Genomic DNA, 25,075 nt, shown 5'->3' on the forward strand with positions numbered 1-25,075 from the left:
TCCTGCTGCTCCAATAGTCCTCATAAATTGAATAGTTCTTTATCCCATTAATTTAATACAAATGCTCAATTCCAAAAATAATATTAAGGAATACTGCTGAGAAAGCTGCAGAACTAGAGAATGAACACAGCTTCTATAATAGGATGTCTTATGTTATATAAGCTTTAGTCTATAAATACGTTTGGCAGAAGTGTCATTCTGTCTTATTTTTGCTACAGTATGTGTTATTCTGAGGATCTGTATAGTAGTGACTTGCAGATCCATATACTAAAACTTCTATATTGACAGTTACAAGACATCAAATAATCTTATTACCAAATAAACTGTCAAAAAAGATAATTTTGGGTAGATAAAGATGTCATCTCTTATTTCAAAGCAAGTTAATTATTTTAATTTTGATGCTACAGAATGGCTTTCCTGTTCTAAGACTTTGATTTGTGTTCATTTATTGTTCTGCTATTCTAAAAAGGAAATAGAACATTTTCTATCTGGAAGACAGCACTAACATTACTTTTACAGAAACAGTTATATTTAAAATTTCTTGACAGTTTTAGAGATAGTGCTGGATTAGGAAAAGGGTATGACAATATATCAATTTACAAAGACAAACATCTGGTTTCTGGAGGCACCAAACAAAGCATATAACATTTAAAAATATTTTGTCATATAAAAGTTCTTTCAGTGAAATATATGAATGGACAGAATATTTGAAGTTTTTATGGATAAAAAAGAAAAACAGTTGAAATGTTGTGGGTGTTTTCACATATGTGAGTAAATATATATCTTAAAGAGAAGTATGTTTTTTTAACAAAATGTAGCAAATAGAATACATCACGCAATTTGAAATGTGTCTTCAAATCAAGAAAAAATTATTTAGCATCTCTGCCATATATTGGAAAAATGTCTGAGAAAATAAAGATGAAGATTGTCTCAAGCATACATGAACACATATGTATAACTTTTGTGTATGTTAGTGAATAATTTTATTTTTATTTTCAACATTACTCTTATTAAACTAATTTCAATGAAAAATAAGCTAAAAGAAAGGAAAGAAAAACCTTATTCTCTTTATAATTTAGAAAGTTGTATAGCAGTGCTTTTCAAATTTTAGTAGTAAAATATTCCTTGGGCAAAAATCCTCTTTGACAATCAGGAGTTGAGCCTAGGGAAAGATCAATGATAGCCTTAAATGAAAGTCCTTAAGCCTAGAGAGTATTTAAAGAAAGGTTCTATGAGAAAAACTGTTTAAGACATGCTTATCCTAAAACTGTAGCTTCACTTTATTATTCTTTTTTTTTTTTTTTTAAGCAAAATGCAGCTATAAGTAAAGTGCCAGAAAACATTTAGCAACTGGTTCTCAACATGGTGGGATGTGGCTAATTGTAGTGTCTGCCTATTGCTATAGTGTAAATATACTCAGCATGACTAATTTTAAAATATCAGCATGAATCCAATGGACCTGGAGTTAAGAAGAATTGTTTAGTAGCACACTATTACAAGTGCCACACAAAATACTAAAATACAGTCAAATAATTAGAACACAAAATGTTCAATTTAGGAGATGTTCGGGTGGTTTTGGAAGTACAATTAACAGTGCTCAATTATTAATCCTAACTCAACTTTTAGGTTGCTCCTGTGGTATATAATGGATAATTATGTGGTGGGGATTGAACCCAGGGCTCCTGCTTGTAAAGAATGTGCTTCAGCACTCTGAACTATCTCCCTGTCATCAAAGATTCCCTTAATTTTTTCACACTTCTTATGTTTATAAATATTCATTCACTTCTATTTATCACTGTATTTCAGGATTGGCAAGTATGTTATTTATAATAATAATTTTATTTTGCCTCCTTTGCATTAGTTTTGTATACATAATAAATTACAAGTAAGGGGCCAGAGCAATAGCACAGCAGTAGGTTGATTGCCTTGCGTGTGGCTGACCCAGGACAGACCTGGGTTTGATTCCCAGTATCCCATATGGTCCCCAGAGCCAGGAGTGATTTCTGAGCACATAGCCAGGAGTAACCCCTGAACGTTATCAGGTGGGACCCAACCCCCCACAACGTAACATTCTATCGTTTAATCTTATTGATATTGCTATATACAAATAAAACTGACTTACTGTTTTTATGTAAAAATTCCTCCATATGAAAAAGACAATAGTAAGTTACCCCAACTACATTAATGTGGGGTAAACCTAAACATTGGAAAGTCAATCTCTGGGAAGAACATGGCTTGGAATGAGATGTGGTATTTAATTTTTGACTTGTGGAACTCTTTGTTCATATATTAACATATTAACTATGTTAGGTCAGAATTTGCAGCAAAATAAAAGGTTTTATGTACATACCATGGCATTTCTACAAGTAGTTTTGTCAACACTAGTGCTTTCAACCTTTTACGTGTGAGAAAAGTAAATATGGTTAAAGAAAAGTATTATCAACATTCAGCATCTTATGGTAACATAGATTATTTTATATGAGATTAATGTTACTAAAATTCATGCTTCTAAGGAAAAAAGTTCTTGTTTATTTATCTCTGAATGATGGTAATAGCATAGAAAGCTGAAATTAGGAGTTGATTGTTTTTTCAAGCAACAGTTCATCTATAAAATAAATATAGGAAACATACATTTATTTTTTGGTTTGAGTTTAGTTTTTTAGTGTGAGTGCTAAAAAGAATATACCCTCCTATGCTTGGTTAAATCAAAAGGGTAATATATTTTAGCTTCTGACCTCTCTTTAAAGCCATATTTCACACATGCCTTACTTGTTTGGTAGGCTTAGGTAAGATTCTTTTAAAAACATGCTGAAATCTCCTTATGTTTTGCTACTTCATTGCAATGTGAGTATCTTGCATCAAGGATTCAGAAACAAAGTTCGCTCATATGGGTACATAAGTAATTAATTGTGCTATTAAATTCATTTAAATAAATTTAATGTGGCCTCTCTGGATTACCTATAGACTATATAGAAAAGGATGCTGTGCTAAAATAATGTTGGCTAAAATGGTGATGCAAAGTAAGCCGAAAATCCATTATTTTAGAAGATAAATATTACTTAAGAAAACTATTTACCACTGCCTATCTCTGCAAATATTGTAGACCTAATTCCATACTATGACAAAAATCAACTTTCATATTCAGAAGTCAATTTCATTTTTTGATACTAATGTTCTGGCCTCGACCGGAAAATACATATATAAACACCTCTTTTCATAACTCTTCAAAAAGTTATATAAATTCTACAATCGCATAATCTACTTCATATTTTCACAGTATCAATCCCTTTCCTCATCATGTACACATACGGTCATTGTCTTTCTCCAAAATGCCAACTGTACTCAGTTATTCATACTGTGGTTTGTTCTTAAACAAGTGGAGTCAAATATTTCTGAAAAAGTGTCATCTGATTTAATACAAAGACCAGAATACTTGTATTAAAATATACTTACATTTAAATAAGAGAATTTCACTTTCTGAAATTAAAAAGTATATGTTTTCATTAGAGAAAAGAAGATCCTATCAATCCTCTGTAGTTTCTCATTTGATATCTGACACTGAGAACATTTGAGGTCTTTATCTATATGTAAATCTAGTTGGTGTTACAAAATTATATGTACTGTATTTGATGTTAACAAGAAATAAACCCCAAAGTATGTATTACCTTAGTAATATATTTGATTGGGTGTCATAAAATCATCTATTTATTAAATCTGTCATTTAAAAAACCTTTTTTTTTCTTTACCAGTAACAAAATATTTGTGTTCACTATGTTATATAAAATTTCTCAGCAATGTAAATTCTTAATTTATATATTGAAAATATATGTTCAGTAAATTATCTGATTTTTCTGAGGCTAGAGAAATGATACAGTGAATGGGTATGATATTTGCTGAAATCCAGCACCAATATGAGTTGCTCCAGTACTACGAAAAGCAATCCTGAATGCATAGCCAGAAATAACCCCAGAGCCCTGTCAGATGTGGCACAAAAGCAGGAAAAAAAATTTTTAGACTTTTAGCTAATCTTAAAATGGGTAAAATTTATTGAATGTCACTTAATATCAAACTTTCAAATATGAAAAATAGAAACTTTTAATTTGCTCTTACTGTTTACTGTATTGCTCTTATTGCTCTTATATTATTGTAATTTTGCTCTTATCAATAATATCAATTTAAAATATTATTTTTCGGATAAAAACTTTTCTTAATTTTTCCAATACATTTATGAATATGCTCCTAAATGAGCTAAAATATTCATTTCCATTAGGGAAGATATAAATGGAACCTATCTGACAACATCTTACAATCTGTCAAAAATCTTTATCCAAAATAAAATAGATCCATATAAAATATTAACAATAGCCTGTGCCTGAATTAAAACTTTAAATAACTCTTATAATTATAAAGGAAGCAAGAATATCTAATTATATATAATCTAATAACAAAAAGAAATACAATTATAATACTTTCATTGATATGCTCTGATAAATTTCTTTGAAAAATTAGTAGGCAAAGAAAATCAAATTTTCTTTTCTAATAAAGGGTCATAATCACATTCTGTTAATGTAAAATTTCCTTTGAATATGATATAGAAAAATTATAGCATGTTTTTTTTTTATTTTTAATTTTGTGGTGGTGAAAGTGATGAGACCAGAAGAGAAAGGCAGCCCATTGACATATATATTTTATCTGCAATTGGAATAATAATCAACCATTTCAGAACAGAAAGGTCCCAGCTTCCTTCAACTTTATTTCAATAGAATTCCTTGATCATTTCTAGTCTTTAAATTCAGACATTCATTCATAACTAGAAATATACACTGAAGTTATAATTTATGAACATGACATTATTTCTAATCTAAACTACAGGGTACAATTCCAATACTTGTGAGGATTGCATTATTCAAGAGAGATGATAACTACTTTAAATTAGAATTGACAGTAAGGAAGGAAAAACAACAGCAACAACAACAACAACAACCAGGATATGTGTCTAACCTGTCATGTGATTCTGTTAATTTTAGGAGAATTTATGTTAGCATTTCTAATATGACAGCTTCCTTTTCTGAAAATATGTTGTTTGCTGAAATGTGTTAATGCAGCTTAATTGGAAGAGGAGGGCACAGATGGAAAGACACCTGTAGGAAACCATTTAAATTCTCTTCAAAACTTTCCCGTTTCTTTTGATAGTCTTTAAGGCAATCTGACACTGAACTCCTTTTCAACTATGTTTATTTGCTCAATTTAAAATATATATATATATATATATATATATATATATATATATATATATATATATATACACACACATACGTATAGACATATGGATATTCTGTTTATATATCATCCCAAGCTGAAGCTACTATCAGGTCACTTTTCTGCGCTGGATATCACCATATAAATTTGCTTCAGAGCATATCCAAAGAAAATTTTGGCTTAGGGTTGTCTTCAGCTCTGTATAAACTTGTAAACTGCCCTGGATAGTGGAAAAAAAAAAAGGTCTGGTGGTATTTTCCATGAGTACAGGGAGTAACTGCCTATTTAGATTAAAATAGTACAGAAGTCCAAAGTGAAGTTATAGAAAGAATAGAACAGATTAATAGTAAGAATCACAGGACAGGTTCCAGAGTGATAACACAGCGGCAGGGCCTTGCATGCAGCCAACACTGGACAGACCTGGGTTCTGTTCCTGGCATCCCATATGGTACCCGAGCCTGCCAGGAGTGATTTCTGAGAGCAGAGCTAGGAGTAACCCCAAAGCACCACCAGTTGTGGCCCAAAAACAAAAACAAAAAAAAAAGAGAGAAGAAGGATAAGAGGAGGAGGAAGAGAAGAAAGAGGAGGAGGAAGAGGAAGAGGAGAATCAGAATCAGAGCACATAAGCTCTAGTGAAGATAATAAAGTCACTAAATGTAAGTGCAAGTAGTAGAAGTATAGGTGTAAGTGATAGAAAAGAAATAAATAAAGGATAATTTAGAGTTTGAGAAGCATGCACTTGAGCACTCTGGGAACAATATGAACAGTAAATGTGACTATATGATGACCATTTCCTTGTTTTCGATGTTGGACATAGTTAACTTAATTTCAGTCATTAGAATAGTATTAAACAATGGAAATCATAGCATGTTATAACTCTGGGGCAAATGATGTATTTTTTCAAAGGGTTCTTAATAATCATTTCACTACAATAATAAAATAACCACTTTCCAACTGTCCTTTCCTTATTCAGGGTTATAATATTTTTGTTTTGTTTTGTGTTTGTTTTTTGCCACACCCAATGACAATGATGTGCAGAGATTACTCATAGGTCTGTTCTTAGGACTCACTCCTGGTATATTTCAGGGGACTATGGTGTCAGGCATCAAACCCAAGTCCACAGCATGTAAGACAAATGCTCTTCCCACTTTAAAATCTCTCCACCCTGGTTACATAATTTTTTATTTTCAGTTTCAGTTTAAATAAATTTAAAACTTCATAGGTAAAACTTTGGGCTTCTTTAGTAACGGAATGATGCTATTTTATGTTTTTTAAATATCTACATGCACAGGTTTGACAAATGACAAAAACTTGTTTAAATGTTCAAAAATCATGTAATATGTTCATTTACTTGTAGCAACCTTCATAACATTTAACAAGCATCTACTTCTCCTTCTCCAGGGTCAGTCTTTTATCATGACTTTCCATCTTCTAAAAAATTCTTTTTTGTTTTTTTAGGTTTTTGGGTCACACCCGGCAGTGCTCAGAGGTTACTCCTGGCTCCGCGCTTGGAAATAGCTCCTGGCAGGTTCAGGGGACCATATGGGATGCCAGGATTCGAACCACAGTCCTTATGCATGCAAGGTAAATGCCTTACCTCCATGCTATCTCTCTGGCCCCATAAAAAATTCTTGTATTAAGTCATTATCCCAGAACAGGCTGCCTAGTCACTGAAAGAATCTATCAAAATCTCCTTTATTTTGCTTTAATCTCTTAATAGGATTTCATGAATATTCTTTAAGAAATGTTATAAGTTTGTGAGTCCAGACAGCAGAACTTACTTTGCCCAGTAAGTGGTGTGGGGTGAGTGGGAGAGAAGAAAACCCAGAGTCATTGGTAAACGGATGATGGTATTCTAGTGGTGGGTGTGGTGTTGGAACATTGTATGTCTGAAATCCTGCTATTAATAATACTATTAATGATGGTTCCTAAATAAAAAATTGGAAGAAATCTCAAAAAATATCAAATCTGCTGTATTCTGGTTTAAAATCTTTTGAAGGTGTATTATTGTTTGGAGAAAAAAAGCACTTGCCTCTCCCCCCACCCCCAATGGTTCTTCTATTAGTTGGACATAAAAAGAAATCTCAAAAAAAAATAATTTGATGTATTCCTGCTTAAAAACCTTTGAAGGTTTATTATTATTTGGAGATAAAAGTACCTGTCCCCACAATGGTCCTTATATTAGTTGGACATGAAAATTACTTGGAAGACTTTTAATTTTAGTGTGGGGGTACACCCAGCTGCTCTCAGGGGTTACTCCTGGCTCTGCACTCAGAAATCACTCCTGGCAGGCTGGGGCACCATGTGGGATGCCAGGAATCAAACCTGGGTCTGTTTCAGTTCAGTTGCATGCAAGGCAAATGCTCTATGCTATATCTATGGCCCCCTACTTGGAGCACTTTTAAAAACAAAACCCCAGATACCTCAGTTTTATCCTCGGATATTTTAGTAGAACTGGTTTGAAGGTAGAGCTGTGAAATCTTAAATGCCACCAAGACTTCAAAACCTATTATGTCTACACATACATATTTATTGGACTTTAAGCAAAATGGTCAATTTAAAAAACAAACAAAAAATCCAGAACCTGATAAATAGTGCAGTACTTATGGCATTTATCTTGTATACGAATGATTCATATTATATTTCTGGCATCCTCTGTGGTTTTCAGAGCACCACCCATGGTAATTCCTAAATGCAGAGTCAAGAATAATACCTGAGGTCCTTTGGGCATGGCCCATAAAACAAAACAAAACAATAACAACAACAAAAAACCCCAAACAAATCCTTGAGTAATGGAATAATTTTAAAAAATGGCATTATTTGAGGACGTACAACATAGTAGCTAGTCACAAATCACATTATTCATTACACTTTAGTAATATAAGCATTCTTAATACTGAAATGTTATGACTATATACACTTTTGATATTAAAAAAAACTCTATAAAAAAAGGCCTGTGAAGATAGCTATTCAAGGGCTAAGGCACATGTTCTGGATACTTGAGCCCCAGTTTTAGTTTCCAGTACTGAATGTCCCTGAGTATTGAACTGAGATTAGTAATAGAACACCATGGAGTGGCTGATAAAGGAAGAAAGCAACAAGAAAAGGAGTGAATCCGATTATCTTCTGATATTGACCACATATTAAAATAAAAATAGTTTGACAATATTGAATTAAATAAAACCATATAATTTTTGTGAATGTGGCCAACAGTTGGCCTGCATTATGTGTATGTCAAAGAGTATTACAGTAGACCCATCAGTGACACACTCCCTTTGGTCTTACACTGTCCTTTGCCTTCTTTACACACACACCCCCTATCAGGTCTTTGTATGATTTCTGTATGTGCTATGCTTTGTTTTTTTTTTCTTTTTTTCTTCTGAATAACTCCTAGATATCCTAATTATCCTTTAGATCCCATATAATGGGGTAAAATATTGTACAAACTTCAAGTAACACACACACACAAATATACATGAAAACAAATTTTGTATTACTTTAGCGTAAATAATCTACTTCTATAATAAAAATACAGAGTTTGCCAAAAATTAAATACTGAATATAAAATAACACTTATGTCTAAAGTAGGGGACCTAGAGCTAACATCAAATCAGATTTAGATATGTTTCTGGTCTGGGGTTATCGATATTCCACATCTTTCCAAAGTCACACTTGGGAACATAGCTATGTATGTATATCTTTTCAGTATATTTATACTAGAGATAAAAACATATCTACATCTACATACATATCTATATAAGTATATTACATATATGTAGATGTGTATATATCTACATATATCTATATGAGTATATTAATGTTATTTTGGATAATTCAACATTTTATTATCAAATATAATCATAGATAATAGTATTCTATTACTTGGCATAGTGACAAAAAAACTATAAAGATTCTAAGGAAAATAATGTCTTTTATAATGGTAGAAGAAAGTCTTATCTTGAAAAATGCTGCCTGAGTTGTCAGGATGTCTATAAACATTGCTAAGTGGAAAATATATAGATCTCCAATATTAACATAACATTTTACTCAATAAAATTTACTTGAGAGTAACCTTCCTCTACATTATTTTAGGAAATGATTTTTCATTCCTAATTGTCTCTTATGTAGTATACTATCAACATATTTGTGCATATGTAATACTATGTACAACTTTATAACTTTTAAATTGGATAAATCTCTATTTAAATCTTAAGAGGGTGAATAATGTAAAGAATCCAAGTAAGGCACATGGTTATTGATTTAGTTGAAGCCATACTATGTCTCATGTATTCTCAATGAACTGAACTCAATTTCCTTTTGAAATAATAGGAAGTTAAACTTTTAACTTTATCAGCTAAAGATGATCATTTAAATCAGAGGTTATTTTATTCTGTAGAGCTCAAAACAATAAATATTCTAGATTTTGCAGTGTATTTAATTGTAAATATGTATGTATTATTATAGCATAATTATTAATAATCTATAATTATTGATAATCTATTATAACAAAAGAATAAGTGCAGCTGTGTTCAAATATAGTTTAGCTACAAAAAGGGAGTTGGGATGGATTTGGCCTGTGGTCTGTTATGACCAACACCGATGAATTAGATGAAGAACAGTTAGATGGATCTAGAAAATTAATCATGAACTGACTCATCAAAAACAAACTATACAAATAATTTCCCAACTGAGATTTTAACATTTTTATATAGTAATTTTTATTTTTAATTAAATATTTATTAGTTTACATAGTTGTATATATGTTAATTCTTTCAAAAATGCTGGAGTGCATATAAGGTGTTTTTGTTTGTTTGTTGTTTTTGGGCCACACCCGGCATTGCTCAGGGGTTACTCCTGGCTGTCTGCTTAGAAATAGCTCCTGGCAGGCACGGGGGACCATATGGGACACCGGGATTCGAACCAACCACCTTTGGTCCTTGATCGGCTGCTTGCAAGGCAAACGCCGCCGCTGTGCTATCTCTCCGAGCCCCTAGAGTGCATATAAGAATGCTAAGATATATCTAGTGTTTTTGGAGAAAATTGAGATTAGTAATGAAAAGATAGACTTTTTATGTAATATAAGTAAAAAAAAAAAACAGAAGTCAAGCATAGTTCTAATTTCAAGCTAGATATGTCTGGTTTAAACTTTTTCTATTAGAAATCATTGATATAAGTCTTCAAGTTGTACTTTTTTTATAAATAATATTTTTATTTAAAATAAAGTTGTACTTTTAAGTCCTGCTTAATGAAGTCAATATTTTTAAAGTAAGATACAGTATTTGTAACATATTTTCTGAAACACATCCCCCAAAAAACATTTTTAATAAAATAAAGTCAGTTTAATATGTCATTGGGTACTTTTTAGAGATTAGTTTCTTTATAGAAGATGGTGTTGCTAAAATTATAACAAGTAGTTAGATATTACACTGTTTAATTTTCTTTGAAGAAAGTTTTTTACATCAAAAGGTAATGGTTAAAAACAGGCAACAGTCTTAAGAGATAATACAGGAATTAAGGCCTTATATGCAACTGCAACAGTCACAATTCTGGTTCAAATCTCTGGCACCAGATATATTACCCTAAGCACTGCCAGGGGTTACTTCAGGGGCACAGTCCAAAACCCCAAATAATTAATAATTAAGATAGATAACAAAGAAAAGTGTTCTAGACAGAACATATACTTTAAATAACGATTACTTTTTTAAAACAAGTTTTAAATGCTTGCATCAATTTCTACTTACCACTTTTCATTAATTTTCTGATAGTGTATGCTACCAAATATATCTAATTCTCTTAGAGATGACACTGACAGTGCAGTTTTAATAAGAAATGGTTATTATAATCTTGAAAACCTGACGTTCTCATATACCTTTACAGTGGTAAATGGGTATGAGGGATGTTTTTAGAATTAAGATTTTCCAGTCATTGGAAGACAAGTAAAAGGAAAATAAGTAAATAAATATTTTTCAAGATAGCACCTTGGGTGACGAATGAGAACACATACTTAAAACCAGAAAGCCTTAATTTACTGTGGATTTTTGCTAGTGGGTCCCAGGGCTCCAAAACTAGTATCTGGCAATTCACAGGTCTGGAAGCAATCATGGATGCAGAAAATAATCCACACAGTAAAAGGGTGCAAGAATGAGTTCAGGAATTCCAACACTCAGGCCAGGAATCCCACCACACAGCATTCTGCTCCTAAAGAGGAAAGCAGCTTAGTGGAGGAAGCCCAAACTGCCTTTGCCTTCCTCAGACCCTTGCTTTTATTGACAAGAACCAGGCCACACCCTAGGGTGGGAGAGGAACACCAAGTAGGTAATAATCCAATATCCCATCACCAGACCACACCTTGGGGTAGAGTACAAATATTGATTAGGGTAGAGCCAGTAATCCAACAGATTTTCATTTGTTTCCTTTGAAATCACACTGGTAGTGCTCAGAGTTTAGTCCTGACTGTGATTAGGTATCACCCCCAAAAGGTTCCAAAGATAAAACTCAGGCAGGCCATTTGCTACAGTATGCATACATATGCAACTTCATCATAAAATGTAAAGGATAGTTAGGGTTGAGAAACAGCACAGGAGTTAGAGGTACATACTTTTCATATGCCAAACCTGGATCCAGTCCTCGTAGACCCTACAGACCAAGAGCATCACTGTCAGATGCTTTAGAGGACTGACACTTTGCAGGGTATGTCCAAGGTGGTACCTAAGAACCACATACCATAGTGGTGCTTTTACCACAGGGCCCAAACAGGCCCATCTTCAGGCCTTGCACTGAAACAGAATAACGTCTAGGCTCCCTGAGCACTACTTGGCATACCACCAAACCCTTCAGTAGAAAAACCAACAAATTTTAGCTATGGAAACGTAGGCTACAAAACTTTAATCTCATTTATAATAATGTATTTTATATAATTTGTATATTTTTATTTATTTATTTTTTCATTTGTATCTTTTTTTCAGAGATCATTCAGTTTCCTTGAAAGAGAGGACATCTATTATTTTTTACAAGGCCATCCCAAACTTGGCACACAATAGATGCACTCTAATTATTTATAAATAAAAATAAAGTCAGAAAAGAATACATGATGTGTGTCATAATTTCTCATACTAATTATTAATATCTGCTATCTGGGTTTTTTATATTTGTTCAAATATTGTAGGATATAAATAGTTACACAAAAGGAATGATTACTTCTAACTTTCCCAGACATTTTTGAATAAATGGTCTTGCTTTATTCTTTATATGTGTGTATACATATTTATTCTTTTCATAAAACACTGATTAGATAACTTTTTCAGATACCCTTTGACATTTAATGAAATTTAAATGCTTGCAAAATATTGTAATTTTCAGAGGTATTATGCCTCTGGAAACATGAAAGTTCAAATAGAACATTTCATTTTTTTACAGAGTAAAGATGCTAAAAATAGTGTGGATTTAACTGAGGCCAGAGTTTGTAAAAATGCTACCACTTCACTTGAAAATGGAGGAAATGAAACCAGTCCTTTTTTTTTTCATATTTATTTTTGGCTAGTGGGGTGCAGTAGGCTACTGGAGTCGATGAATTGATATTCATACAACAGCCCTCTAGAGTTGTTATTTCAAGTGCTTTCTACAGCTTTAAACCAAATTTAACACTCAGTATAATCTAAATATATGACATGTCATTGTACTTGTATTACAGTGTGCAAATACAAATAAAGTTACCACAAATTGGTGAACAATTAATGAGATTCATTGCAAGGATTTTCATCACTGAATGCTGTTTTCCTGCCAACTGAGACATGATGTATTTAATTCTAAATGACACCACCTGCTCCCACCTCTAAGTGAAATGAAAAAGCTGCCAAAGGGCATGTTGGGAATTAACTTATAGGCTTCCTTTTAATCAGGCATTTCACCATAATATTGAAAGCCAAAAACATAACATAATGAAAACTAATATAGCTTTGTAAGTTAATAGTTGAATTTAGAGTGCTTGTTAAAAAAGAAAAAGAAATTTAGTTTATATAGCATATTATTATACCACAATAGTATTCTTTTGTGCTGTGAAATTACTTCCTTACTCTAAGACAGAAACAAGAAAAAATATGTGTGAGAAAATACAAGATTATCTGACATAGCAAATCAATAAGAAGTGACTTATAAGAGAAGAAAGTGGTGCGAATGTTTTCATTTGTCATAGTTACCATGATTAATGATATTGTGAGTGTAGAGTGTTTCTTATCTGAGGATCTGAAGGTACCTCCCTAACATTAATTCATAATGTTCCAGTAGAGCCCAAATGAAGTGTTATCATGCACATTTTCCTAGCAGTTAAAATGAACCAAAAACAAGATCTTTTCAAAGAAACATGCTACACTTTCCTTATAGTTGTTCTCTTTAACTTTAGTTTCTAGTTTTGGAAGTTAATGTGCTACTCAGGATGAACTCTGGAGTAGGTAAGAGGACATACATGTATGTTACATGTTTCTTTTTTTTTCTTTATATTTTTTGTGTATAGGTGTGGGTGTTTAGGGTCACATCTGGTAATGCTTAGGGGTTATTATCAGCTCTGCACTCAGGAATCTCTCTTGGTGGTGCTCTTAGGACCATTTGGGAGGCCAAATATAAAGTCTGGGTCAGCTGTGTGCAAGAAAATTATTCTACCTATAGAATAATCTCTCTTGCTCCTATATCTGTTTCTTATCAAGTATAATTTGTCAATTGAGGGATCTCTTCTGAGATGTAACCAAGTTAGTTAAGTTGAACTCATTAGTAGGAAATTTAAAATCTCCTCCCCACTAAATAATGCTTTCATTTTCATATGTCTAAAAGAAATGCCTCAATTATAAAAAGGTGCTTTTATTTGTGCCTCCAATATTTGAAAGGAACTAAGATAAAACTTAAATATTCCTATAGAATGCACTTCTTTACTCATTTATCAGTTCACTTTTTAAATTTATTTGATGTAGCAGGATTGAGACAGTATGAGCGGGTCAATAATGAGACAGACGAACTCATTGGCCTCAAAAAACTCACATTCTAATATAAAAATAGAAGATAAATATAATGTTTAATAATGGAAGGCTATCACATAAAAGCAGTGATATATGTTAACAGTAGAGTTGTAGTCTGTACATAGTATAAACAACATATAGTTTATACTTTATACTGTATTTTATACTCTATACTTTCATATTGTAGGAAAAAGACTCTCAAAATAAGGGGATAAGAAAGAGTTAAAGGGTGCTGGGAATAAAAAAGAATGAGTTAAAACATGACTTCCCTTGCATATACAAAGGACTTTACTCTACAAATAACTCCACTCTTTTTTTGTTTCATTTTCTACTTTCCCCCACTAGCAAAACTAATATCCTTTGATATATTCAATTCAAAAACTTAAAACAAAAACTATACAATATTTCACATGTGAACTCTTATGCCCCTCTAAAAATGTTCATCCCGCTCATATATTCCTCTCAATCACCACCTTCTTAAAGCAGATTTATATATGCAAAGACTTACTTTTCTCCCATTTGTTCTTGAATACAAAATAGCAGGCTTGAATTGATGGAAAAACATAGTCCCTTCAGTCACTTGCTCACCAATACATTAACACATCAATACAACTACAGATTTTCGTCCTTCTAACAAAGACTTCATATATGGTGAAATAGAAAAAAATGCTCTCTTCTGTGTCTTATTTGAATTCCTGATCCAATGGATTTATAAAATAGTGTGGCCATGTTAAGGATTAGCTTTTTACAACAAAAGTAACTGAATAATGCCCTTGAGGTAATATTAAATTTCTTTTATTTCATACTACCTTTAACTGTAAACTTCTGGAATTAAAAATTAAACTTTTTGGAATTAAAAGGTGTCAACATAAATGTAAAGAGAATTAAATTCTTACTCATTTTCAGTTAGAATCTAATGTGGTTCAATCTCTATGAAAATAATAATAAAAAATTAAACACAATCAATTAAAATTTTACTACATAAGATTTGGCTATTTCACTTCTAGGTATTATATCTGAGGAATACAAGAACTCTACTTTGAAAACATATCTACACACTATTTTTTCCTTGCAGAACTACATAAAAGCCAAGATTTGGGGACAACTCCAGTGTCCTACAGCAAGTTGTGGATTAAGTGGATTAAGATAAATTATATATACACAACACAGTGCTACTTGGTTATAAGAAAGACAAACACTTAACTTTAAAAACAACATAAATGGAATGGAGAGATCATGCTTAACCAATAAGAAAGAGAAAGCCCATGTGGAGTAGAACGATAACACAGCAGATAGGGCATTTGCCTTGCATGCAGCCAACCTTGGTTGGATCCCTGGCATTCCAATATGGTCCCCCAAGCTTGCCAGGACTAACTTCAGAGTAAATGCAGAGCCAAAAATAACTCCTGAGCACCTCCAGTTTTCATCACCCCCCCCCCCAAAAAAAAGACAGGCAAATACCAGAATCTGACCATAGCATACAGTACTTCAGAACACTTGTATTACTTAATGGGGTAGGTAGAAGTCTTACTAAAACCTCAAAGAAAGGTAAGCATTATCATTCATATAAAGAATTGAGCTCTTATATATCTTTCTCCCTACATGCACATAAAAGGAAAAAAATGTTGGACACCTACTGTATATAGCTAACAAAATATGTAAAATATTGAAACAAAATAAAAAGTAAATTCTCTGTAGGAGCATTCATTAGAATGGGCTTCACTGATGTGTTATCCAAGCAGAAAAAAAAGCAAGCTTGCCTGAACATCTTTTCCTTCAACTAATGACTACTTTAGCATGTTTATTACTTTTATTAAAATGTTTTTAGCAGTGTCCTCTTCCAGAATAAGAAATGAAAAATATTTCTGTACTACTGTCAATGATAATTATGTAATATACACATATATTCTAAGGTATTGATACTCTGAACTCTTTTGTTGACTATTTTGAGGCAGCCTTCTAAACTGAAATTCTAGTTTGAAATTGATAGACAAATGAGATTTCAAAAATGTCAGTTTTATTAGGGATGAAAGAATATGAGTTAAAGTTGCAACCACAGTAAACTTTTTAATTTTTAACACCTTCTAAGGCCCATAATTGAACATTGCAAACTATTTTAATTAAAGAGACTCTTACATAATTGATTACTGACTAATGTAGAGATAATGTCTATCTTGCAGACAGGAGCCAAAAGAAGTGATCAGAGCACAGTTCTTTCCTCAATGCATCTTTTTTTTTTTTTAATTTATATTGTGGCCAAAGTGAGTTACAAATCTTTCACAGTAATATTTAAGGTTCATAATGACAATTAATAAAAGGCATTCTCACCACCAGTGTTGTCCTCCCTCCACCCCTTTTCCCAGCATGAATCCCACTTCTCCCACCATTATCTCCCAGGATACTAACTTGTACTGATCCCACTTGTACAGCTTGCTGTAGATTGGATATCTATTCTGTTGTTGACTTTGGGTTTGATGTTCAAGTCTGATCATTTTTTATTTCCACTAAATGTTCATATAACTGTCTGGTCCTGGTACCATCCATTTTTTCCCCCTCAAATTATGAGGCTGAGCAAGATGATTCCAGTAATGTGGTTCTGTTGGAGGTATAAGAGAAAAAAAGGAAAAAGAAAGCAAACAAACACGCACACACACACAGCCCAAAAAAATTAAATAAAAAAAAATGAAAACTGGAAAGAATCATCTATAGGTATTATAAATATCAATTTAGAAGAAGAAAGGGAAAAAAGGAGAAAAAGGTAACAAAATAACACAGAAGAAAAAAAAACAAAAACAAAAAACAACAAAGCTGTAACAACAAAATACAAAAAAATAGCAAAGAAAGAACAAAAGAAAACCCAAAACCAGAAACTATGAAATATAAACAAACAAAAAACACCCACAAAAAATAAAAAACAAGATAAAACAACAAGAAAAATAAAACCCCCAAAAAACAAACAAACCAAAAACAGTCAAAAAGCTCCAAACCATATAAGTACCGCGCGCTAACCGATTGCGCCACAGGCATCTTCAAGGAGGAAACTGCACTCTCCAAGCAAGTGAAAGCAGAGATTAACAGATGGGAATATATTAAGCTGAGAAGCTTCTGCACCTCAAAGGAAATAGTGCCCAGGATACAAGAGCCACCCACTGAGTGGGAGAAACTATTCACCCAATACCCATCAGATAAGGGGCTAATCTCCAAAATATACAAGGCACTGACAGAACTTTACAAGAAAAAAACATCTAACCCCATCAAAAAATGGGGAGAAGAAATGAACAGACACTTTGACAAAGAAGAAATACGCATGGCCAAAAGACACATGAAAAAATGTTCCACATCACTAATCATCAGGGAGATGCAAATCAAAACAACGATGAGATACCACCTCACACCCCAGAGAATGGCACACATCACAAAGAATGAGAATAAACAGTGTTGGCGGGGATGTGGAGAGAAAGGAACTCTTATCCACTGCTGGTGGGAATGCTGTCTAGTTCAACCTTTATGGAAAGCGATATGGAGATTCCTCCAAAAACTGGAAATCGAGCTCCCATACGATCCAGCTATACCACTCCTAGGAATATACCCTAGGAACACAAAAATACAATACAAAAACCCCTTCCTTACACCTATATTCATTGCAGCTCTATTTACCATAGCAAGACTCTGGAAACAACCAAGATGCCCTTCAACAGACGAATGGCTAAAGAAACTGTGGTACATATACACAATGGAATATTATGCAGCTGTCAGGAGAGATGAAGTCATGAAATTTTCCTATACATGGATGTACATGGAATCTATTATGCTGAGTGAAATAAGTCAGAGAGAGAGAGAAAAACGCAGAATGGTCTCACTCATCTATGGGTTTTAAGAAAAATGAAAGACACCCTTGTAATAATAATTTTCAGACACAAAAGAGAAAAGAGCTGGAAGTTCCAGCTCACCTCAGGAAGCTCACCACAAAGAGTGATGAGTTTAGTTAGAGAAATAACTACATTTTGAACTGTCCTAATATTGAGAATGTATGAGGGAAATGTAGAGCCTGTTTAGGGTACAGGCGGGGGTTGGGGGGGAGGAGGGAGATTTGGGACTTGGGTGATGGGAATGTTGCACTGGTGATGGGTGGTGTTCCTTTTATGACTGAAACCCAAACACAATCATGTATGTAATCAAGGTGTTTAAATAAAAAAAAATTAAAAAAAAAAAAAAAAAAAAAGCTCCAAACCAGCAGCTACTTAAAAAGGTTTGTTTCTTCTTCTTTTTCCTCCTCCTCCTCCTTCTCCTCCTTCTCCTCTTCCTTCTTCTTCTTCCTTCTCCTCCTTCTTCCTCTTCTTTGTTTTCTTCTTCCTCCTCCTCCTTCTTCCTCTTCTTTATCTTCTTCCACTTCCTCTTCTTCCTCCTCCTCCTCCTTCCTTTTTTTTTGCAAAGGCACAGTAAGTATTGGGGAAATTATAAATTATAAAGGGAATTCCCTTTATAATGCAGGGTATCTCCGCCCTTGAAGCATACTGTCATGGGATCAACTACAGGCTCCATACACGGTCATTTTCATACACCAGGTCTTTTTATGGTGCCAGGAAACTTTCCATTCAGTTGTGGATGATAACATCAGGTCTCTGTAGATAAAGATCTTGGGTATTTGCGTAGGTCAGAAGATGAAGGTTAGGAAAGAGATTTTCTTTATGGTTCTAGAAGTTCTGTTCCATCACTGTTGTAATCAGTCTTCTGCAAATAGTGGTCTTGGATTTTGCTCAGATCCTTGGACAAAGCCTCGGATAATCTTTCAGTGTGGTTCCAGAAGTTCTGCTCAGTCGCAGTTGTCAAAGTCAGACTTCTGGAATTAGAGACCTTGGTTTTTGTACGAATCCTAGACAGAGGCATACGTTAGGACCTTTCTCCTTGGTCCCACAATAGGTTCTGCCCAGACCTTGTTTGTCAAAGTCAGTTTTCTGTAGTTAGTGATTTTTGTTTTAGCATAGAGCAAAGGCTGACATGTCTTCTGGTTTCATTATACCATTGGTGATGAAATATGGCAACCCTCTCTTAGATCAAGTTGTTGTCTTTTCCTCATGTCAGGATGTCATATCAAAACTGGTGCAAGTTGGTGCCAGAGCAGTATTAGGAGTTTCCCAGGGAGGAGTTTGGTTCCTGGTGCTGTTGCTGAGACCTGTTTGCTTCTGCAATTGGGATCTGGGGTTCTGGGTTGGATGGTCACTGTTCAATAACATGAAGTCTATGTTAGGACCACATGACACATGGTCAGGGTGGGAGGCGTCTCTGTATTATAAAATGTAAGGGTGCTTATCCTTAGTATATAAGAGCTTGTTTCTGTGCATAATATTTCCCCTTATTTAGAGTGCCTATGCAAAAGGGGATGGTTCCATATATTGTTGGTGCATTTGGGGTTAAGAGTGATAGACTACATAATCTCTGTGCCCTGGTTTCAACCTGAGCTTTTATCCCAGGCAAGACTTTTTCTATTAGGTTTTCATACCAAGTAGTACCAAAACAGTTGAAGTGAAAGAGGGAAAAGAAATATATAATAGAAGAAATAATTAAAAATAAAATTTAAAAAGGAATTAGAGAATAAAAGCTGTTTAAGAGGCTAACACATTTGGGAATAAACAGACTAGGAGTTACTATTATAGAGGTATTAAACATATAAAGGAAATATAGGCTTCCCCATTAAGTCTTTTGAGATATTCTTGTGGAGGGTGAAATCCAGGGCACATTTTCATCACACATTGTGTCTTGTTGAGTTTGAGAAATGATTTGCAGCCATAAGGGAGCAGGTAATGTCCTTGGGCTGGAGGTCCTTCTGGTTCTGAATCAGTAGAAAAATATATGAAACGCTTCATGAATTTGCATGTCATCCTTGCACAATGGCCATGCTACTCTTCTCTGTATCATTCTAATTTTAGTATATGTGCTGCCGAAGCACCCAAATGAATCTTTTTGAAAGAGAGAGAGAAAGTAAGACAGAGAAGTGAGAGACAGAGAGAGAGAATGAGAAAGAGAATAAATATCTTCTTTAGAAGAGAAATGGAGGGGGGGGGAGTAATAAGTTAAGAGGTAAGGTTTTTGGGAGCATTGGAAACATTGGTAGCATAAAGGTGTTGCAGAAGTATACATCTAAAACACAAATTTATCAGAACCAAAGCATGGGACCCAAACTATAAGAATTAATCTTGAAAACGTGCCTGTTAATGAGAAAGGTAGTGTGTGTGTTGAGTGGGCCATTGGTACATGTATGGAGGAAAGTTGACAGTAACTCTGATTGGCACTGAAACATTGTAGGTATGCAAATCTAGTGTATATAAAATTGTAAATGATATCTTATAAACCATATCAAAAACAAGATTATACTCTTCTCTAGGAAAACATGAAGAGCTAGAGTAATTTTTCCTGTATCTTGGTATCTATATCTGGACAAGGAAATCAAATATATCTTCACTCAGAACCACATTTAAATAAATTATCTAAACATATCTCCCCTTTTCATTATTCTTCAAGTGAGTGAGACTGGTTGGTGAATATAAAGACACAGCCTTGACACTCTACTTCCCATTTCTAGTTTATAGAGTATAGTAAATAACTTAGCTAAATCCACTTTAAAAAAACCTCATTATACTACTTCTTATGGTTTTGTTAGAATTAAGTGGAAATAAATTTGAAAGGTTTAGGATACAATTGCTATATTAAAGTCATTTTTTTCTTACCTGAATTTGACTAAATATTAGCCCAAGGTTCAAACTCTATATTGAATCATAATCAACAACATTTTTTTCTATATGCTGGTACTTAGTTGTTTCTTTGAGTCAACTTAAGCTAGATGGCATTTCCACTGCCAAAATTAATTCTATTGCTTAATTTAAGGCATTAGGAACATTAAAAACAAAACACACCAAAAAATAAAATGCTAACAAAACCTAGTTATGTATCAGAATCTCCATGATTCTACCACAATTCATGACTATTTTCATTGTCAACTAGGGACTACATAGTTGCCAGGAATACTTAGTTGGGTATACATAATACAGTAAAGTAAAATGTTTTAATCCTGGCTGAACTGATAACACAGTTGGTAGGACACTTGCTTTGCATATGATTATCCAGGTTGGATTCTTGGCATTCTATATGGTTGAATTAGCACTGTCAGGTTAGAGTCCTGAGTGCAGAGCCAGGAGTAATCATGAGCACTGATGGTTGTGTTCCAAAAAAAACTCCCCCCCAAAAAAGCTTTTTGGAATTTTTGGGGTCTTTTTGTTTGTTTTTGGGGCCACGCCCTTTTGATGATCAGGGGTTACTCCTGGCTATGTGCTCAGAAATTGTCCCTGGCTTGGGGGGACCATATGGGACACAAGGGGATTGAACTGCGGTCCCTCCTAGGCTAGAGCTTGCAAGGCAGACATCTTACCTCTAGCACCACCTCTCCAGCCCCCAAAAGTTTTGATCCTAGAATGAAGATATTTGGTACTTCTAGAGAAATGGTAGAAAAGATACATACCAATAATCATCAACAATCCTTATTGATAAAGCACAACCAGTAATCAATCCTGAATAATGGAAATTTGAAGATTTGTGATTATGGCACATTGAAATTAGATGAATAGCAATCAGATATTCTGAAGGTATACATGTTCTGAAATATACTAGATGCAATTACTATTGACAGACTTTACCCTACTCAAAGAGAACAGAGAAAAGACTGTAAGCATTGAAATCCATGGAGTCAGAGAAATAGTACAGTAGGTAAAAGTGTTTGGCTTGTAAATGGCCAAGCCAGGTTCAATTCCTTGCACCCATTATGAACATATATTCCCCCTCATCCCTCCCCAAAAAATGGCTAGTGAAATTTCATACTGAATTTTTAAAATGTAAAATTATTTCAAGAAAAATTTGAAAAAAATAAAATAAAATAAATAAACAAAAAGTCATATCCCCCAGGCTTTTGACAAAAGGAATGAGTTGCCCACATAGTCACCATTTTTCACCACCTTAAAGGTAATTGAATAAGCCAAAGATCTGTCTGATCCATCTCATGACTGAGAACCATTTCAGATTTTGAGTACACAAAGTTAACAGAAATTTCATAGACAAGTCGCCTGCTGGGCTGATTTCACTCTACCCTATACTCTAGCAACACTGCAATCACATCAGTCACATAATTCATTTTCTTCATACCCTCACCCTCAGAAATAAAATATAAACAAAGGATAATTCAAACAATATATCAAAGCATCAGCAACAGGTAAACCAAACCAGTTTACTCATAAACATAAGTAGAAATGTTTAAATTTTTTCAATAATTGATTTTATTAAATTTTTATTTATTTAATATTTTTATTTAAGAATAAAATGGATTTCTTAGTATAAATGGCAGTTTCCAGAGAGCATACATAAAAACACAAATTTCAAAGATACGATTGACAGAGAATCTAGAAGAGTCATCAAAATAAACTTAGTGAAGTTGAAAAACTCAAACACAGAAAACACAGGTCTAAGATTTACAAACAAGAGCAACAAGAATACAATAAACTCTTTACAAAAGTGATCGAAGATATTAAAGAGTTTCAAATAGAAAAGCTGATTATGAAGACCAACATTCATAACATTCAATATAGCTTGGAAAATGTAACAAGTACTCATCCTAGCAAGTAAATATTATAAATCATAGTTAAAATGAGTGATGAATAAAATGAAAGAAGGAGACAGAAATAAAATTCAGGGGAAAAGAAACTTGAAATAAATAAGATTTCATTATATAATTACATATAAGGTTAATGGCCAACTCATAACATGAAAGTAATAGAAATCACAGCTAAATAAAATAATATTGAATAATGCCCTAAACCTAGAAAATTAACCACAGATGGTCATAAAGTTGAGAGACTCACCAAAATTTCTAAATGAAAAATGAGAGAAAACATTAAATTATCAATGATAAATAAAACATTTATAAATCTAAAAATATTAAATATCTAATAATAATAAAGAAAAATGCTGAAAACTGGAAGAGGAAAATAATAAAATGCAAAGGCAACTCTTTCAGTGCTCACCAGTTTTCTCAGCAAAAATACTATCAGGTAGGGAACTGGAAAAACATGTTCATATCTACCAACAGATTAAAAACTACCAATCAAGACTACTTTGCCCTGAAAATTATTATTCAAGCAAGGTGGAAAGCAAAACATATCTTTAAAAAAAAAAGGTTAATGAAATGTACTGTCACTTTAAGTTTACTATAAAATGTATCAGGGTGCCTTGTACATGAAAACAAAAGAATGAACTTTAAACACCATCATTAATAGTAAGAAGCAGAAGCAAGCAGCAGCTAAAAGAGACAACAAAAACATAAATGGGGAAGAAAGAACAGAAATACTTTTAGCTGAGTGATAAATCAATACCAGACAACAAGAATAAATTTAAATAGAGTACATTTGGTAGCACCTTTATAGAAAAAAGAAAGATTCCTCAAAAAATTGGAAATTGGGCTCCCATTTGACCCAGCTACACCACTCCTAGGGCTATACCCTAAGAACACAAAAATACAATTCAAAATCCCTTCCTCACAACTACGTTCATCACAGCACTGTTTACAATAGCCAGAATCTGGAAACAACCAAGATGCCCTTCAACAGATGAATGGCTAAAGAAACTGTGGTACATATACACAATGGAATATTATGCAGTCGTCAGGAGATATGAAGTCATAAAATTTTCCTATAAGTGGATGTACATGGAATCTATTATGCTGAGTGAAATAAGTCAGACAGAGAGAGATAGATGGAGAATAGTCGCACTCATCTATGGGTTTTAAAAAAAATTAAGGACATTATTGTAATAATTCCCAGGGATAAGAGAGATGAGGGCCGGAAGAACTGGCTCACAATATGAAGAGTGATGAGTGCTGAGTGCTTTTAGGGAAATAACTACACTAACAACTATCATGACAATGTTAATGAGAGAAGTAGAATGCCTATCTTGAATACAGACAGAGATTGTGACGGAGAGAGGGGGACATTGGTGGTGATTTGAAATGTTGCGCTGGTGAAGGGCACTGTTTATGACTGAAACCTAACTACAATCATGCTGGTAGTCATCGTGCTTAAATAAAGATTTTTGGGGAGGGAGCTACACCCGGTGATGCTCAGAAGTTACTCCTGGCTATGCGCTCAGAAATCGCTCCTGGCTTGGGGACCATATGGGACGCAATATGGGGATTGAACCAAGGTCCCTCCTAGGTTAGCATGTGCAAAGCAGATGCCCTACTGTTTATACCACTGTTCCGGCCCCTTAAATAAAGATTTTATAAAGAATAAAAGACTACATTTAAAAAAATTAAAAAGTCTAGATTTTATAGTAAAAAGAAAATAAATGTTCCCTCCCCAAATTCCTTATGCTAATATCACCTATTTGTTCAGACCCACCCACACTTGGGAGGAGCTGTTGTTTGGGATAGAGGATAATAGAGGCTTGTTATAGGAAGGAGAGAAGAGAGGGGAGGGGAGGGGAGGGGAGAGCAGGGAGGAGAGGGAAGGGAAGGAGAGGGAAGGGAAGGGGAGGAGAGGGGAGGGGAGGGGAGGATCAGGCACATATGGCACCTGACCTAAAACTGGCAGAGACCCCTTCAGAAGAGAAAGCAGGCCGTGAAGGGAGGGAGTTGAAAGCTTGGAGCTCTCGCCCCCACAGACCCAGAACCTGGACTTTTCTTCTACAAAAAGTGCTTTTTCCAAGGACCTCAGCTTCTCAATCTGCAGAAATTTATAGAGGTCACTGATTGGGGAAAAAAAAAACACAACAAC

The 25,075-nt window shown here is 33.8% G+C and overlaps 1 protein-coding gene and 1 non-coding gene across 2 annotated transcripts in view; both read right to left on the minus strand.

The window, feature by feature from the left end:
- Window positions 1–25,075, minus strand: part of IMMP2L (inner mitochondrial membrane peptidase subunit 2) — a 950,803-nt gene that overhangs the window by 95,180 nt on the left and 830,548 nt on the right. The window lies entirely within an intron of this gene.
- Window positions 20,109–20,211, minus strand: LOC126027637 (U6 spliceosomal RNA). Its single transcript, XR_007502298.1, has one exon. It is a non-coding gene; the product is annotated as a U6 spliceosomal RNA (small nuclear RNA).

The sequence above is a fragment of the Suncus etruscus genome, chromosome 1 (genome assembly GCF_024139225.1).
Source record: "Suncus etruscus isolate mSunEtr1 chromosome 1, mSunEtr1.pri.cur, whole genome shotgun sequence".
Taxonomy (NCBI): Eukaryota; Metazoa; Chordata; class Mammalia; order Eulipotyphla; family Soricidae; genus Suncus; species Suncus etruscus.